Here is a 16462-nt window from a genome sequence, read left to right on the forward strand (position 1 = left end):
GAGGAGGTGGCCAGCTGCAGGGTACCAGACCGAAGGGGGCATGTTGGGACATAAGGCGTAACCAGAGGGTGCAGAATCGCTGGGCCTACACGGTGGAAGGATTTGTGCATGATGCACAGAGCTTTGAACTGCACTCTGGCAGCCATTGGGAGCCAATGGAGGTCTTTCAGAGCCTTCCTCGCCGACTGCCGACGGGACAGATTGAACAATAGGCGGGCCGCACTGTTTTGTGTGACCTGAAGCCTCTGAAGAACCGAAGCCGGTGCTCCCAGGTAGAGAGCGTTCCCGTAATCCAGGCGGGAGAGAATGAGGGCCTGGACCATGATCCTCCTCGCCTGGAAAGGGAGCAAAGGGAGCACCCGCCGGAGCATCCTCATTAGTCCGAAGCAAGTGGCAGCGGTCTTAGTAGCCTGGACAGAGAAATCAAGGGCAGTGTCAAGCCAGATCCCGAGGCTCTTTATCTGGGACTTGGGCGCAGGAGGAGCGCCAAGACATGGTGGCCAGACGGGTGCAAGAGCAGACGGGGAGGGATTTCCAAGGAGAATGATGTCTGTCTTCTCCCCGTTAAGCTTGAGACAGGAGGCTTGCATCCAACTGGCAACAGCCTCTAGACAGGGGCCTAAGGTGTTGGACGATCCATCTGCGTGGTCTAACGAGACCACCAGCTGCGTATCATCCGCGTAGGTGACTATACGCACACCAAAGGGATGGACTATCCTGTCCAGAGGTTCCATGTAGGCGTTAAAGAGGGTCGGGCTCAGGGAGGGACCCCACACCTGAGAGGATGTTTAGGAGAGACTGTCTCACCCTCAAAGACCCGGAAAAAGCGCTCACTCAAAAAGGAGGTGAGCCAGTCCAGAGCCGCGCCCGACACGCCCATGCCTGCCAGTTGGTATACTAGCGTGGCATGGTTCACCGTGTCGAACGCGGCACTAAGGTCTAACAGGATAATGGCCACCTTTCCTCCCCGATCCAAAGTCGTTCTTGCTTCCTCTGTGACCGCCAACATGGCAGTTTCTGTGCCATGTTGAGGGCGAAAACCTGTCTGCGAGGCACGCAACAGACAGTTGGACTCCAGATAGTCTGTTAAGATATTGTTGGTGTGCCTCTCCAGCAGTTTACTCAACCAGGGAAGCAACGAAATGGGGCGGTAGTTGGACAGGTTGTTCTGGTCCAGGGAGGGTTTCTTGAGAAGCGCCCTCACCATGGTACACTTCCAAGCGAGTGGGACCGACCTGGACACAATGGAGGTGTTTAAAGCTTCCAGGATCACAGGACGAATAACGTCCAGTGCCTTGACAAGGATCCGGGGGGGTGCCGGGTCATTGGGAGAGCCAGAAGAAACTTTGGAGATTAATCTATCCAGGCTGGCGGCATCAAGAAGCGGAATTGTGTCCAGTTTGCAGGGAGCCGAGGAGTCAGCTGGCCTAGGAGGGACGGAGGGGGTGTTGAACGTAGGATTACTAAAAGATGAATATATGGTCGAGATTTTCTTGGAAAAAAAGGCAGCTAGCTCATTACAGCGGTCTTGTGCCCCTTCAACAGAAGGACGCTCAGCCGGAGCTGAAATGAGGGACTTAGCTATCCTAAAGATTTCTCTAGGCGCGTTTGCTGCAGCACTAATTTTACCTTCATAGAAGGAGGTTTGCGCCATTTTAATCTCTGATTTATAGAGCCTCATTGCGGACCTGTATTCGTCTTTCCTAGACTGAGAATGGTCCTTCCTCCACGCTCTCTCTAGTTTGCGGCAGTCAAGCTTTAATAACCTCAGAGCAGGAGTGTACCAGGGTGCAACTTTAGGTCTTCTGATGAGATTACAGGGGCGTTTGGGAAGAACTTGGTCTAAAGTGCTGGAGATCCAGTGATCAAAGTTGCTAGAAGCAGAGGCAGGGTTCAAGGCCTTTCTTGGGGGGTCTTGAGTAAGGGCCGTTGTCCAATCGGTGAGGGGAAGTGAGGACCATTTCCTGCCCATGTACTTTGTAGAGGCTTCAGGAGGGGGACAAGAGTTAGAAAGCCAGGTGAACGGTATCAAAAAATGATCGGTCCAAGGCAGAGGAACAGGGGACTCTACATTAAGGTTGACATTACTGTATATGTGATCGAGGAGATGTCCCTTCTTATGGGTCGCCTGATAGCCTCTCTGGCAGAGGTCTAACGCTTGCATGTTGGCCCGCAAGTTATTAGCTGCCGTATCCTGGGGGTCATCTGAATGGATATTAAAATCCCCAAGCAGAGTTAGGTTAGATGAGGTCACGGCTGCGTTAGCGGTGAGATCAGTAATTTGGGTGATACAATTGTTGAGGGAGCCTGGTGGTCGATAGAGTAGAATACCAGAAAAAGTGGTGGTAGGGGAGAGATCAAGTGCAAAGTGTAAGCTCTCACAGGTCAGCAAGGAATTAGAAGTGACCCGACACTTAAAGGTGTCCCTATATATAATAGCTAAGCCCCCGCCTCTCCCCGATTGGCGGTCGAGGTGCTTAAGGGTGTAGCCTGGAGGAGTGGCCCATATTAAGGACGGGTCGTTGTCAATCTGAAGCCAAGTTTCCGTTAAAAATAGGGCGTCAGGATTAAGCTCATCAATCAACAGATGCAACTCTGTGGAGTGTTTAGGTAGCGACCGGCAATTAAGGAGATACAATCTCCAAAACTCTCCCAAAGGGAGGGAGCCGCTACATGGGCGGGAGGTGCTCCATGTACAGTGCTTGCAGTGATGGTCGGTGTTAGCTGGAGAGACGGAATGGCAGCAGGAAGGACTGACAGGGGGGCGTAAGGAGTGTAACCACAAAGAGTTGTAGACAACCTGATTACCGACCATGATGCCGGTCACCACCCCAGACCAGGACCAGCGAGAAGCGTCTGGACGCGGACTGGCGCAGACTGGCTTCTCTTTGGCGCCTCTTTGGCGCGTATACGGCGCTACCGCTGCGCGTCACCGCTGCGCGGGATAGGAAGAAGTCATATAGATTAGGCGAGGGTGGAGACTAGCCCGTCAACCTCCCCAAGATGGCTGCCCAGAATGGGACAACCAGGAAGTGGTGTCGCTTAAGCCTCCCTCCACACAATCAGCACAAGCTGTGGTGGACCGGGGAGTAGCGACCAGAAAACAGGTAAGAGGCACAGCAATGTAATTTAAAAACACATATTCTTCAATCAATAGGTTTTTAAATTGTTAAAACGAAGTAGCAGCAATCTAATTTTAAAAACACATATTCTTAGTCAATAGGTCTTTAAAATTATTAAAAACGAAAGTAGTTGTTAGCCATTCACCTTCAGGTAATTGCATATAAAATATAACACACACGTACCTTAAATGAAAAATAAATTCAATCTTATTGATGGGAAATGCAATCTTTTATGTTATGAAAGCAAAAGTGGTTAATGCAATAATGGTAGATCTCTCTGACTGTAACCTGATGGTCACATATTTGAATCCTGGTTGGTGCTCTGGGAAATAATGGTGTGTATTTATAGTGCTACAAGATTCCCAGTCTGTCCGAAAGCACAGTGAATATGTAAGTCCTTATTTTCAACTTGTATTTCACACAGTATTAGATGGGCTGCCACAAAATGTGCATACATATTTAGTTTTTAAGATAAAACAAGTACTTTCAAAATATATATTGTTAGTAATACGCATTCAGATGGCACCTAGTGCCCTTTAAACTAATGCACTCCAAGTAAAACTGTGAGCATTCTTACCATAACTTTCTAAAAGAATAAATATTTGTCACCATGAAGCTTAAAATATCTTCCATCAAGTAAAGCCTATACTGGTTTACCAGCCTGTAGATATGCTGATTAGCGATAGACACATTTCAATTTCTTTCCGGTAGCAAGCACCCTTGTGAGAAGGCTTTTTTTCTTTAACCATCCACCTCCCCCCCCTCTTCAGAGTAAAGAGGCCCCCTTCCGCCAGACGCACCTCAAGGTTGTCCTTAAACGTTAAACAAGCTTGGTACATTGATCCCAATAGATTACGCCCACTTGGACATCTGTGTATTTTCTTCCCCTCATCCTACTGATGGAAACTACAACCAGTATTGAAATTTAACAAGTGATGGGTTAGACTCCCTATTGTCAGAAGCAGTACCTGAATTATCCTGATTCCGTGGGAGCGGATGACCAAAGCTTCCAAGCTGAAAATTTCCAGATTCCCAAAAACCCCTGCACCCAGAAAATAATCCAAGCACAGGACTGGAAGGGAAAGGGGAAGTGGATGACAAAAAGAGAGACTGCCACACTGGTGTCTTCTACCGCTGCCTCTAGTATTTGGAAGTTGATAGACACCTGTGAACATTTAACAGAAAATTACTACAGTTCAAACAAGCATGTGAAATTACAGTTTTCAGCTCAACCTTACTCTAATTATACCTGTTACTGTGTGGACCATTGCCTCTCTCTGTAGATGATAACCTGCTGCTATATTTATAAGTCTTTACAGCAGTTTGGCGTGTTCTGTTCGATCAAATGAGATAAGGCAATTGAAGAGTCTAGCAAAGGTGGTAAATACTAGTATAACTATATGCCTATATTTGATACTATCATTTACATGCCGCCTTATGGATTGTAATGCCTTGATGATGCAGCGATAGTTGAATCGAACTCCTTTTCACTATATCACTGGATGTTGAAGACTTTACTGGAAAAACTACTGACGCCTCTGGATAATAATTGCCCCGTGAAGAGCCGGACTTAAATCCTGGAATCCCTCAATAATGTCCGTAGCATACGCTACGCTATTAATCCTGGAATCCCTCAATAATGTCCATAGCATGCGCTACGCTATTAATCCTCTCTGCAAGCGCACGGCTACTGCTCTGAAACCACTGCCAGGCGGACAATAGTCTGTGCCGTCAAATTGCTCGAAATTGGAAAATTGAACTTCTTACCGCTCAGCTTCTGACTCGGAGCGGGTGTTAGTTTTGCCAAGAAACGAAGACCTCAGAAGGGAACCACCTCAACCAGCCCAGCTGAACTCCACGGAATATCCTCTGACTGGCGGAGCTTCAGCTGGATGAAGCGGCAGGGCAAATACCTGACAGGAACTCAATAGAACTTCAGGAACCCTCACAAAGGTTGAAACAGGAACAGGATTTTGCGGCGAGGGAATTACTAGAAACGAATTTAATTACTAAACAGGAGCCCTTCACAGAACGTCTAACTGCTCCAGAATGTCAGTTGAAGTGCGCAGCCTAAGATGTGCGAGAGCGTGAAATGGCGGACAAAAGAAAAAGACTAGAGCGCTAACCTGAAAACTAAATGGCACAATCAGGAAGTGTGTCTAAACCATCAACCTGATTACCTGCTTGGGCCTGTCTCTGAATCAAACCCCAAATTGGAAACTGGGGCAAGGGGTTTCCACGAACCTTATAAAAAGGTACCGAAACTGACATGGACCTGACACCTATCACTGCACATCATTTCTTTATGCCCACCTCTAAATTGATGTAGGGGTAGGTCAATGCCTTCATTTCAACGGGTTTCAGTTCTCTAGCCATTTTGAATGCGAAGCAAGTGCCAGATCTGCTGGCAATAGAAACGATTCCTTTTGCTGTGGTTGAACTCTGCTTTCATAAACCTCATGAACATAATTCTCATTCCATTCTCCCGCTTGTCCTGGCCCTCAAACTATGCATGCCATGGAGATGCAAATTGTAGAAAATGTGGAAAACCTTTTCTGTTGTTCCATTGTGAAGACTGTTAGTCTTGAAAGCAAAGACTTCAACGATAATGCAGTTTTCTAGTAGATAATACTCAGTCACTGGGTTTTTGTGCTCTACAGAAAGGAAAAGGCGCAAGCCTCTCATTCCGTAATAGTTGCATAAGGAGAAGGCTACTTGGGAAAGTTGTGTTATAGAGATGGTTGTTAAAGTGGAATATCAATCCCCCTTCAAGATATCTAAAAAGGCTTTTTTAGCTATGTAAGCCTATTGGAATTTGAATATTGAAGGGCTTTATATCAGCCATCTACCCTCTTCAAACTGGTTTCCACAACATTAAATCACTCCTGTTCTCTCTGCACCACACTTCTAAAATCTAAATGACCAGCTAAATTACTTCTTTGTTGTGAAAATAATAAGATTCAATGAGAGCAGGTTGTGATTGTCACATGGACTACACTGCTCAAATGAACAATTTTTTTCAGTGGGGTGCCCACATATACTGTAGCCTTAGTTTTCCTTCAAATGTATTTCTTTTGACAACACTATCAAACCTTTTTTAAATCTTTATTCCTCGTATTATCTTCCGGTTGATGCACACAACTAGAGACTCTGGGCAAACCGAGCTCGGGCTTTCAATCTGAAACCGTTAATGCAGCAGACTCCTGAGGGTTCAAAAACCCCATGTGGTCTTTCGAGAAGAAGGTATAATTCCAGAACCTTATATTATTCCATCTCGTTCTCCTCTTCCAACCATTTTTAAACAAACCCCAAAATGTTGGCATCTACCTTGTCTGACTGCTCATGTCCAGTCTACGCGTTAAGTTTACAGCTTGCAATCAGATTAGAGACGTGTTTCTTACATATTTCATGTTATGCTAACAAAATAAGACAGTAGATGCTTTTTTATCGTGAGACAAAGTAATATCTGCACTGAAAATACCAAAAAGACTAGAGTACACTCTTCTATATTTTCTTGGCTGAGGATAGCAACAATAAACATTCTCAGTATTCCAATAATCTTCAGGAACAAGACCATCTACAAACACGTACATCATCTGCATTAGGATCATTGCACTTTGAGCATTGAGGCGTCCAGTATCATGAAGAATTAAGAAAGGTTTTATCCCGGATTGTGGCCGATTTGACAATGCAGTATAGAATGTGCATTGATACTTGCCAGATATCTTTATACTCCAGCATTAGCAGCATCTGGATCCTAGTTCCACTGGATCACCTTTTTCTCCATGGCATCACACTTCTCACTGTATCACCATGTGACTTCTTTCCTTAGAGCTGTCCCATGAAATCGTGTCTCAAATGCCACAGGAAGAGCTGCAAGGGATCCAAGAAACAATCTGCATGTATTAAAACAAACTTTGAAAGATCACCCTCAGTGGCAATGCCAAAGGAATCCTATGATGTGAGCTTACTGTCCTCAACAAAGTAACTTCCTACATAAGAACTGGACTGCTTTATAGGGTGGCCATGAGTATTATATTACCATTCAGGCACCATTCCCAGGCAAATCCCATGCCGGGAAAAACATCCTATAGAATGGTATCCATACCACTTTCTTCTCCTCTTACCATATTTTAGATGCCAGAGCTAGGATCATTAACTAGACCTTTTTAAAGTATTTTGGAGATGAGAATTAATACAAGATAGCATCTTTACAATAACCTGCTAACATGGCTTTCAAGAGTAAACCATGCTATGATTGATCAGGATGAGCTTTTACTACTCTAATGTTCTTCAGTTGTAAAGCCCTATAATATAAGTGGATTTCAAGCAGAGCTACCTTCTTGACCGGTCATCAAAACTTCTTCCATATAACCTCACTCCCAGATGACCAACGAGAAATATTTAATTTGCCTTAAATCTTCACAATGCTTTTTTTTTTGCCAACACCAAAGGGGATGGCATCAAACAAAAGTTGTGATTGGGGAGGGTTGACATCTGTAACAGATTAACTCACCAGACATCATTAAGGGTAGGATCTACCATGTACTCAATAACCTATCCATCTGCCTATTTATTTTATTCAGATAATGGGCCATCAACTTCTAAACGTTATTAGTGAAACTTACACCTAAATATATTGCATCATCATATATGTGAAACAAATCATACTTCAAATTCACCACCATGATCTAGAACTTGGTATTAATTACTATATACACTGAAAGGCACCCAAAACCCCATACCAAATTGTGTCCCCGAGGTATTCTCTTATGTGACTCAGAAGTGTAGGCTATCAAATCGTGCATAAAAGTTCACATTATTGCAGTCACGTTTATAAAGAAAAGGAATGTCTCTGTTACCCATCCTGAGAGATTGTGCCAGTGATTCAATAAATAAAAAGAATAAGGAACAGAGGGCGGCAACCCTACCTGATTCCCCTTTCTACGCCAAATCCGGGGGCAAGATTCCAATTTACCAGACCTCCAGCTCTGGGAGACTTCTATGAGGATTGCGCGGGTTGTCAATCAACATTGTCCAAATTTAGATTTGTTTTGCATTTATTGCCAAAAGAAACTTCAGTTAACCCCCTCAATAATCTTTCAAATGGCAAGCTGATACATTTACAATAAGACATCAAAAGCTACTGCCAAATCAACGATCTCGGTTGTGTAAGCTCATTCAGAGGCCAACAGGAAATAAACATTTTCCTGGTCATCATGAAAAATACTGCCTATGATATTACTAAACCTCATAGCAAGAATACTAGAGAAAACTTTAGAATCACAATTCACTTGACTATCTTAAACATGCTGACTCCCTCAGAGAAATCAACGTATATTACAAGTTGTTTGCTCCTTATATTTGTTTTCTATTCAATTTGTCTAAGAATCTTATGTAACTAGTACATTGAAGAAACGCTGATCTTTACATAATTTATTCAGTCACCTCCACGCCTGTTGCCAGTGTATCAGTAGATGCCAAAATCCTTGAGAAAGGGTATCCTCCAGTAAAACCTCCTGCTCCCATCAGGTTCTATCGCTGTCCAGTCCAAGTGTATACCACATCGAGGTGCATAGAGTAGCTTTCCGAGACTCTGCCACAACCTCGGTTGTACTCAGAACTTGCTGGTAATTTTGGATTTGTCCACAGACTTCAATGCAGTGGATAATCACATCCTATGGGTGCATCTATCCGCATATTAGGTACCTCAGTCCATAGCTCAAATCCTTATTAGAGAAAATACCACAGCAGATGAAACTTGGCAACACCTCTGAGATCATTGTGCTTTATTGTGGTGTCACAGCAGTCTCCCCCCTCTTACTTTCCCTTGTAACATTTGTCTTCTATCACTTTTGCATGCATTCAGGGGTGGCGCGTTGGCTGACTGCACACCAGCCTATATTAGTTTACTTATTCATCGTTGTGTATTGACTTATAGCTGACACTGTTGGACATCCAGACCCGAGTGGCCACAAATCACCAATCAAATAGTTCTAAAATGGAGGTCATCATTTCCAGTACTAAAGGGAGACCCTCACTAGCAGCTTTTAATTCTAAAATCCAAGACCTAGATCAGCACGGAGTGGGAACGGTAAAGCAATGTGTTTAACACCAAAGCCGCCTTTTGGGTCCAAGAGAACTCATTGGATGGGAGTTGCTTCCGTCAACTCAAAAACCTGAAAGCCATACCCAAGTCCTTGGTGGTAGAGGTGGCAATAAATCCCCTCCTAAATTGCTGCAATGCCCCTTGCTCTTTAATGCCAAAAGCATTAGTTCATAGTAAGCAGAGGGCACATAATGCAGGTGTCAGGACAACAATAGAGCTCAGTCAAAAAGGACCATATTACGCAGAAAAGAAAAAGCCTTACAGATTGTGCCCATGTTCAACCACAGCACTCCTGATGGCAGCTCTTTGTCTGTAAATGCCTCCTCCATCTTACATGCATTGCCACTGGTCACTAAGATTCTTCCAGAAAAACCTATACCATGCTGGTGAAAAAACACTATTTAGATACCATCAGTCAGACACATCCAGAGGATTATCTTGCCCTCCGGGAGGCTAATCGCATCCTGGTCAGTGATGAATGCAACTTTTTCATGTAGGATAAGATGATCAGGTTTGTGGCCTTCTCCCCAAAGAAGTACCGGTAAAAGACCACTTCATGGTTTTAAAGTGCATGAGGTTGCCCAATAAGAGTTGTTGATAACATTCTGCACAGATGCATCAGCAGAGGTTTTGGCATCTCAAGTACCTAAGCATAGAGTACCATATAGGCATTCTCTATAATTAATTGAATCATGACATATAAGCAATGGTTGGCTTACTTGTATGAAAGCCAAACCCTCTCCTCCTTAAACAGGTTTATAAGGATGAATTCCTATGGGTAGCAATTGTTGCTCTTCTACCCCATATCCAGGAAAGCATACCTTTGCTTATGTAGGAAGTGTGTAAACTCTAATCATCGCTGGGCATTCCTCATCTTGCCCTTGTAGAGTGATTGCAACACCACCATTGTGGCTTTTTTTAGAGCTGCTATTGGATCTACTAACTCATTTGCTGGGTGCCATTGAGGTAGAGACAGAGCATTACTTGCGCACCTGCTGCGAAACAGTATTGAAATAAGTTAGCGTTAAAAACCCAACCTCATAGTGATAACCTTTATGCAAATCCTGTCAGAAGTTCAACCCCTGGATATACTCGGTCCTGTAGATTTAAAGTGCACTTAAATGCCCATAGTGGCAGAATATGTTCATTTTAGATGCAGTATTGGCTTATCTGTATCATCAGGCCTTGCGGTATTGGCTTATTTGTATCAATGGACCATTCAACATTAGCCATGTCTGAATGATTGGTGAATCCCATCGCCATCTGTGGATCAGGCCATCTTAAGTTTAAAATCAGCCCTCTTAAAAAATGGACTACTTGGTCAACATACGAAGTTTGTGTTGCTACTTTGTAAAAAGCTGCCGTTCATCATTGCAGGCTAGATACATCAGATGCATCACTTTTCACCTTTATTAGAACGTATTTACCCTCAAACAAGTGCTCTCCCTCTTTGAGGCATCCAAAAAACACTGCTTGTTGGTCAGCAACATTGATAGATTTTATTTTATTTTACATCTAATATTTCCTTATAGCAGACTAGGTATGAAAGTTATTCATGGCAGTCTTTTTCCTTAGTGGGTTCAGTATGTATACCAAGAGGCGAATGAACGGTTCCACAAGTTTTATTTCACCTTTGACTTTGTTTAGTGCCATCAGAACTCCATCCCTGCTGTCTTAATGGCATTTGCTTGAAGAAACCATAGCAATTCTTCAGTGGTTCAGACTTTTGGAGTAATGCAATCAAATGAATTATCTGCTCCTTCTTAAGTTGAATAATGTCCTTGTGGCACTGGGAATTCTGACAGCCTAATAATATAGCTGCGTCCATCCATTCTGCCAGCTATCCATGGAGATCTGGAAGTGGATCCTGGGATGTAATATTGCCTTATAGTCCATGTGAGGAATAAAGAATCAGAAGCTGAACAGAAATATTTTACCCCACAATAATGGGAGCTTATTTCTGTCTTTCAGTATGAATGAAACCCCAAACTTTTCCCAGATTTCATATTTTCCATGAGGGTCAACTGCTTTCCTAAAGAGGCCAGAGTCATGGCTTCCTATGAGGCACCTATTTATAAATGTAATGCATTTGTTTCCAAAGTACCAACCTTCTTCCAATGCGTCTCAACCAGAGCCCTGCTGGCCCCCAGGGTCCCACAATTTTCTAATTAACCATCTTAATTTGGAGAGACTCATTGTACAGGCCCCAGCAAGTAAGTGAATCCTAATGAATTTCAGTCCAGTCCCCCGGATAGAGAATCCAAAAAGATTGACACGTTTGGAAAGCATATATTTTCTTCTGCCAGCGTGGCACTGGGCTCCATAAACATAGTCTGGCTGTTGGGCTTCTGGATGCATGCCCTTAGGGACATGGTCAGTAAGATCCTGCAGTTGGTCCTGGAGGACCCTAGGGCCTCTTTCACTCAGATGATACATGACTGTTACGTACATCATCCAGGCAGGCTTGGATACCACATACTGCTTTGACAAGGGAGTTAGTATTAATGTGGTCTTTCATAGACATGCCTGGATGCGATCAGTCAGATTTTCTGGCTATGCCCAGACATCACTAATGGATATCCCCTTTACTTAAAGAAAGAGGAGCCAGGCTTCGCTTTGTAATGCAGTACAGCAGTGCATTCCTTGAGGCTTTTGATTTCCGCAAAGCAATTTCCTTACCAGTACCAAAACTTCAGAGGCTGTTCCAGACGCCTGGCATATGGGTAGATACAGCCTTCATAGCCAGTGATGCAGCAAACATCCCACTCTTTTCAGGGTGTGGATGTAAAACCACCAGACAGAGCACTGGCCAGCAGGGGCACTAGTCCTACATCTCCCCTTCCCCTGCAACAATGGGTAACCAACTGCTTTTGCCGTCTGCGGCGTATGCCAAACCAGTGGGGCAGGATTCAACACTTCCTCCTGAGTTGATGATCTATGACGTCTGATATGAGTCTTGCCTCAAGCTTTTCTTTCAGCCCCGTCCTATATCCCTCCCATACCAGAACACATTTTTGAAGAGCATCTGTCCATACTGCTACAGAAAGTCTGCCTGTTCTCCAGCGGTGCCTTAGCGAGGGTCCCGGAGGGAAAAGCTGGGTTGTTATTCCTGCTAATTCTCCTCTGAGAAATGACTGGTGGCTCTAGGCCTGTCTTTGACCTCTGAATGCTTCCCTGTGAAAGGACAAATTCAAAATGCTCACATTGGCCAGATCCTTTCTGCCCTGGACTAGGGTGACTAAAAGGTGTCCTTGGACTTAAAGGACATGTATTTTCTAAAACAATCCTGTAGTCCCACAGACGTCCCACAGACGTTACATGCCGTTGAAGTTGGGCTAGGAGCATTTTAAGTTTGCTGTGCTGTCCTTTGACCTCTCCAGCTCTCTTCATGTGCTCATTGTAAGAAATTGGGGGTAGTGGTTGAGGGGGGTGAAACCCTACTCAAGCAGGAACCACAATCTTTGTCAGGGTGATAGGTAAACCCCAAATTAACCTGTGCTCAATCCTCTGGTAGCTTGGTGCAGAGCAGTCCGGCTTAACGTAGAGGTAATGTGTAAAGCATTTTATGCCTCACTTCAAACAGTAATAAGGTGAAAACACAACTCAAGAAAAATCCCACACCAATTTAATAAAATAGAGTAAATTTAATAAATAAATCAAGACCAAAACCACAAAAATCCAATCGGAAGAACAGGAGATATGTAGGTTTACAGATGTCAGTAAAAATTGCAACAAAAGCAGAAAGCATCAACTGTGAATATCCAGTTGCAAAGTACCGGGACAAAATCACAAGTTCTGGGTGACCGCAATTGACCATGGGCCTGCTACAGGGACCCAGTTAGGTCCGCTGAACCAAAGTATCTTAAACTCTGGTTACAGAGCGTTGTGAGGTCCCACGTCTTGGATACATCGAGCAGCCAATGCGATCCATCGGAGCTGTGATGTGTGGTCCTGCATTGTCATTGAGGATCAAGTCAGTGAAGGCTTGCAATGCGAAGACCGACTTCAAGGATGCATTCTGCAGCCAAGGCAGTGCATCGCTTCTGAGAAGCTGTGATGCAAAGTCCTGGCACTGGGAAAGTACACGCAACAGAGGTGATGCATCGGTTCTGCTCAGGGTTGCACAACAGCGGAGATAAATGTGTTCTGGTGTATCCACTGATGGGCTGGCAGAGCACCATCTGAAAGAAACACGTTAGTTAGATTTCTTACCTTAGAATAACCCCCAGGCGCCAGACTGGATCCGGAAAATTTTGTGTAACAGTACCCTTGTGTGTCGATAGGAGTCGTCTCCGGCTCCGCGTCTGTCGTCGGCGCCGGGATGATGTCGTCGGAGTACTAAGACACCCCCTCGCGTGCTGACATCAGTTCTTTTTTCCGCGCCAGCTAGCGCAGGTCCGGAGAAAGCAGTACCTTAGTCACTTTTTGATCTTTTTGATCTCTTCTCGAGTCTTCATGACTCTCGGTGCTGGTAGGGAATGCCCGGGTTCAAGCCCTGTCCCGACTGCAACCGACTGATGTCGGTTACCGATCCCCACCGCCGATGCCTGTATTGCCTTTGGGCCGACCGGTCGTGCCCCGACTGACGTCGAAGGCTAGGCGGGAGCGGTACCGGTACCGCAAGCGCCTGGAGCTCTGGCAGTCGGCCCCGTGCCGCTCAAGGTTCCGGTCCAGGAGGGGGTCAAGGGACCGGTCGCGGGGCCACAGTGATCGAAGCTCGACGAGTCTACATCATTCGTCGGGCTCCAAGTCCTCAGGTAAGAGGCACAAGAGGTCGAAGAGACGCCATTGCTCTTCTGACTCCCCCGACACTCGCGCGACGCGGCCGGGGGTTCGGGCGACACCGCCTCCGCGGCTCCACCAGAGCCGCAGGCGCCGCGGCCAGCTCCATACCCGCCGGTCCCTGGGATGAACGCGACGCCGGAGGAGATTGAGGCCTTCCTCATGGCCATGAGGTCCCTCTCTCCTCCGTCGGGTCCCGCGGTGCCTCCGTGCCCCGCGGCCCCGACTGGGAGTCCAAGCGGGCCGGGTGCTCCGGCCCCGGCGCCAGCGGGTGCTTCGGCCCCGGCACCATCAGCGACTTTGGTCCCGATGCCGCAGGCTCCCGCTGGATCCGGGTCGCTGCTGGTCGACCGCCCGACCCTGCCGGCGTCGACCCCCAGGGTGTCGCCCCCGGTGCCGATCCCTGCACAATGCCGTCCCTTATCCCTCTCTCGGTCCGGATCCGGCGTCGGACCGTCATCGACCGACGCCGCGTTCAACGTCGGCTGAAGAGCCTTTCTTCTTTGATCCGGCTCCATCCTTTGACCCTGAGTTTCAGGAGATGGAGGACAAAGGGGATTTGGAGGGGTCTGAGGACCCTCTGACACGTGAGTGTCAGTCCTTCCAGGACTGGACAGAGGAGCTAGGGGAGGCCAGTGGTCTTGATACCTCCCCTGACACTGGCTTTGTCTCCCCTCCTACCGTGGCTATGGAGGAGGGGGCTGCTTATAGTGTGGTGCTGACGCCGGCAGCCAAGACCTTGGCGCTTACGCTCCCCGTCGCTACTGTGAGGTCTAACATCCTCACTGAGGCCCTTAAACCGCAGACTGGCGCTCCGGAGCCTTTACTGCCGTTTAATGAGGCTCTCATGGACATCCTGTTGGGCACCTGGTCCAGGCCCGCTACAGGCTCCCCTGTAGATAGGAACGTCGCCAGGCGCCACCGCCCAGCTCCGGGAGACCCTAGCGTCCTGTACACCCACCCCACCTCGAGAGCCTGGTTATCCAGGCCTCTACTTCCCAATCCGCATTCCCGACTGCACCCCCAGATCGGGAATCCAAAAAGTATGAACTGTTCTCATCCCTCAGCTGTGGGTTGCGGTCAGTCAACACCGCTTGCCTTTTGGGCTGTTATACCCACTCTCTGTGGGATACGGTTGCGGCCGTGCTGCCATAGTGTCCGGAGGGGGCCCGGGCAAAACTTGCTCAAGCCTTCGCGGAGGGACGAGACGCAGCTCGGTATTCTATACGATGTGGGCTGGATACCACGGACTCGCTGGGCAGGGCGATGTCAACGACGATGGCGGTTCGCCGCCACGCCTGGCTGAGGTCCGCCAACGTTTCGGCCGATGTCCAGAACACCCTCATGGACATGCCGTTTGATGGCAGCCACCTCTTTGGTGGCAAAGCAGATCATGCGCTTGAACGTTTCAAGAACTCCAGGGCTATGGCCAAGTCCTTGGGCCTCTCGGGGCAGCGTCAGCAGCAAACTGCCTTTCGCTCCTTTCGTGGCCAAGGAAGGGGCGCCCATTCACGTCCTGCCAGCCACGGACCGCAGACTAAAATCCAGCGCGGCAGCAGACGTGGTAACCGCCGTGGTGGTGCCAGGGGACAACAGCGCGGCCAGCCCACATCCACTCCCGCAGCATCCCCCTCAAAGCCCTCCTAGTCCGAGCTTTCAGGCCCATTTAACGCCAGTGGGGGGCAGGGTCCGCCATCACCTCCTTCACTGGCGTACCATCACTTCGGACAGGTGGGTGCTGCAAATCGTCCGAAGGGGCTACTCCCTCCCCTTCGAGGCGACCCCTCCAGCCATGCCACCGCAGTACCACCGCGTGTCAGGGGATCACTTGAAACTTCTGCAAGAGGACGTGTCGGACCTCTTGGCCAAGGGGGCTATCGAGTGCGTTCCTGGGCCAGAAGTAGGGTGTAGTTGCTATTCCCACTACTTTCTGGTTCCCAAGAAGGGCAAAGGGGGCCTACGCCCTATCTTGGACCTGCGGAACGTCAACGGCTTCCTCCGGAAGGAGAAGTTCAAGATGCTGACTCTGGCTCAGGTCTTAGCTGCCCTAGACCCGAGAGACTGGATGGTAGCGTTGGACTTGCAGGACGCTTATTTTCACATCCCTGTCCTACCGGCGCTACCTGCGGTTCACGGTAGGCCACGAGCACTTTCAGTTTACCGTGATCCCCTTCGGCCTTACCAGCGCCCCTCGGGTGTTCACGAAAGTGATGGCGGTGCTCGCAGCTCATCTGCGCAGATTAGGGGTGTCAGTATTCGACTATCTCGACGACTGGTTGTTGAAGGCGGGCTCGCCCCAGACAGTCGTCAGCCACCTCCAGACTACGGCTGACCTCCTGCACTTGCTGGGGTTCTCCATCAATGTGCCAAAGTCACACCTGTGCCCCTCTCAGAAGCTCCTCTTCATCGGAGTGGTTCTAGACTCGGCGCAGTTTCGGGTTTATCCTCC

Source organism: Lissotriton helveticus, chromosome 2_1 (assembly GCF_964261635.1).
Source record: "Lissotriton helveticus chromosome 2_1, aLisHel1.1, whole genome shotgun sequence".
Classification (NCBI taxonomy): Eukaryota; Metazoa; Chordata; class Amphibia; order Caudata; family Salamandridae; genus Lissotriton; species Lissotriton helveticus.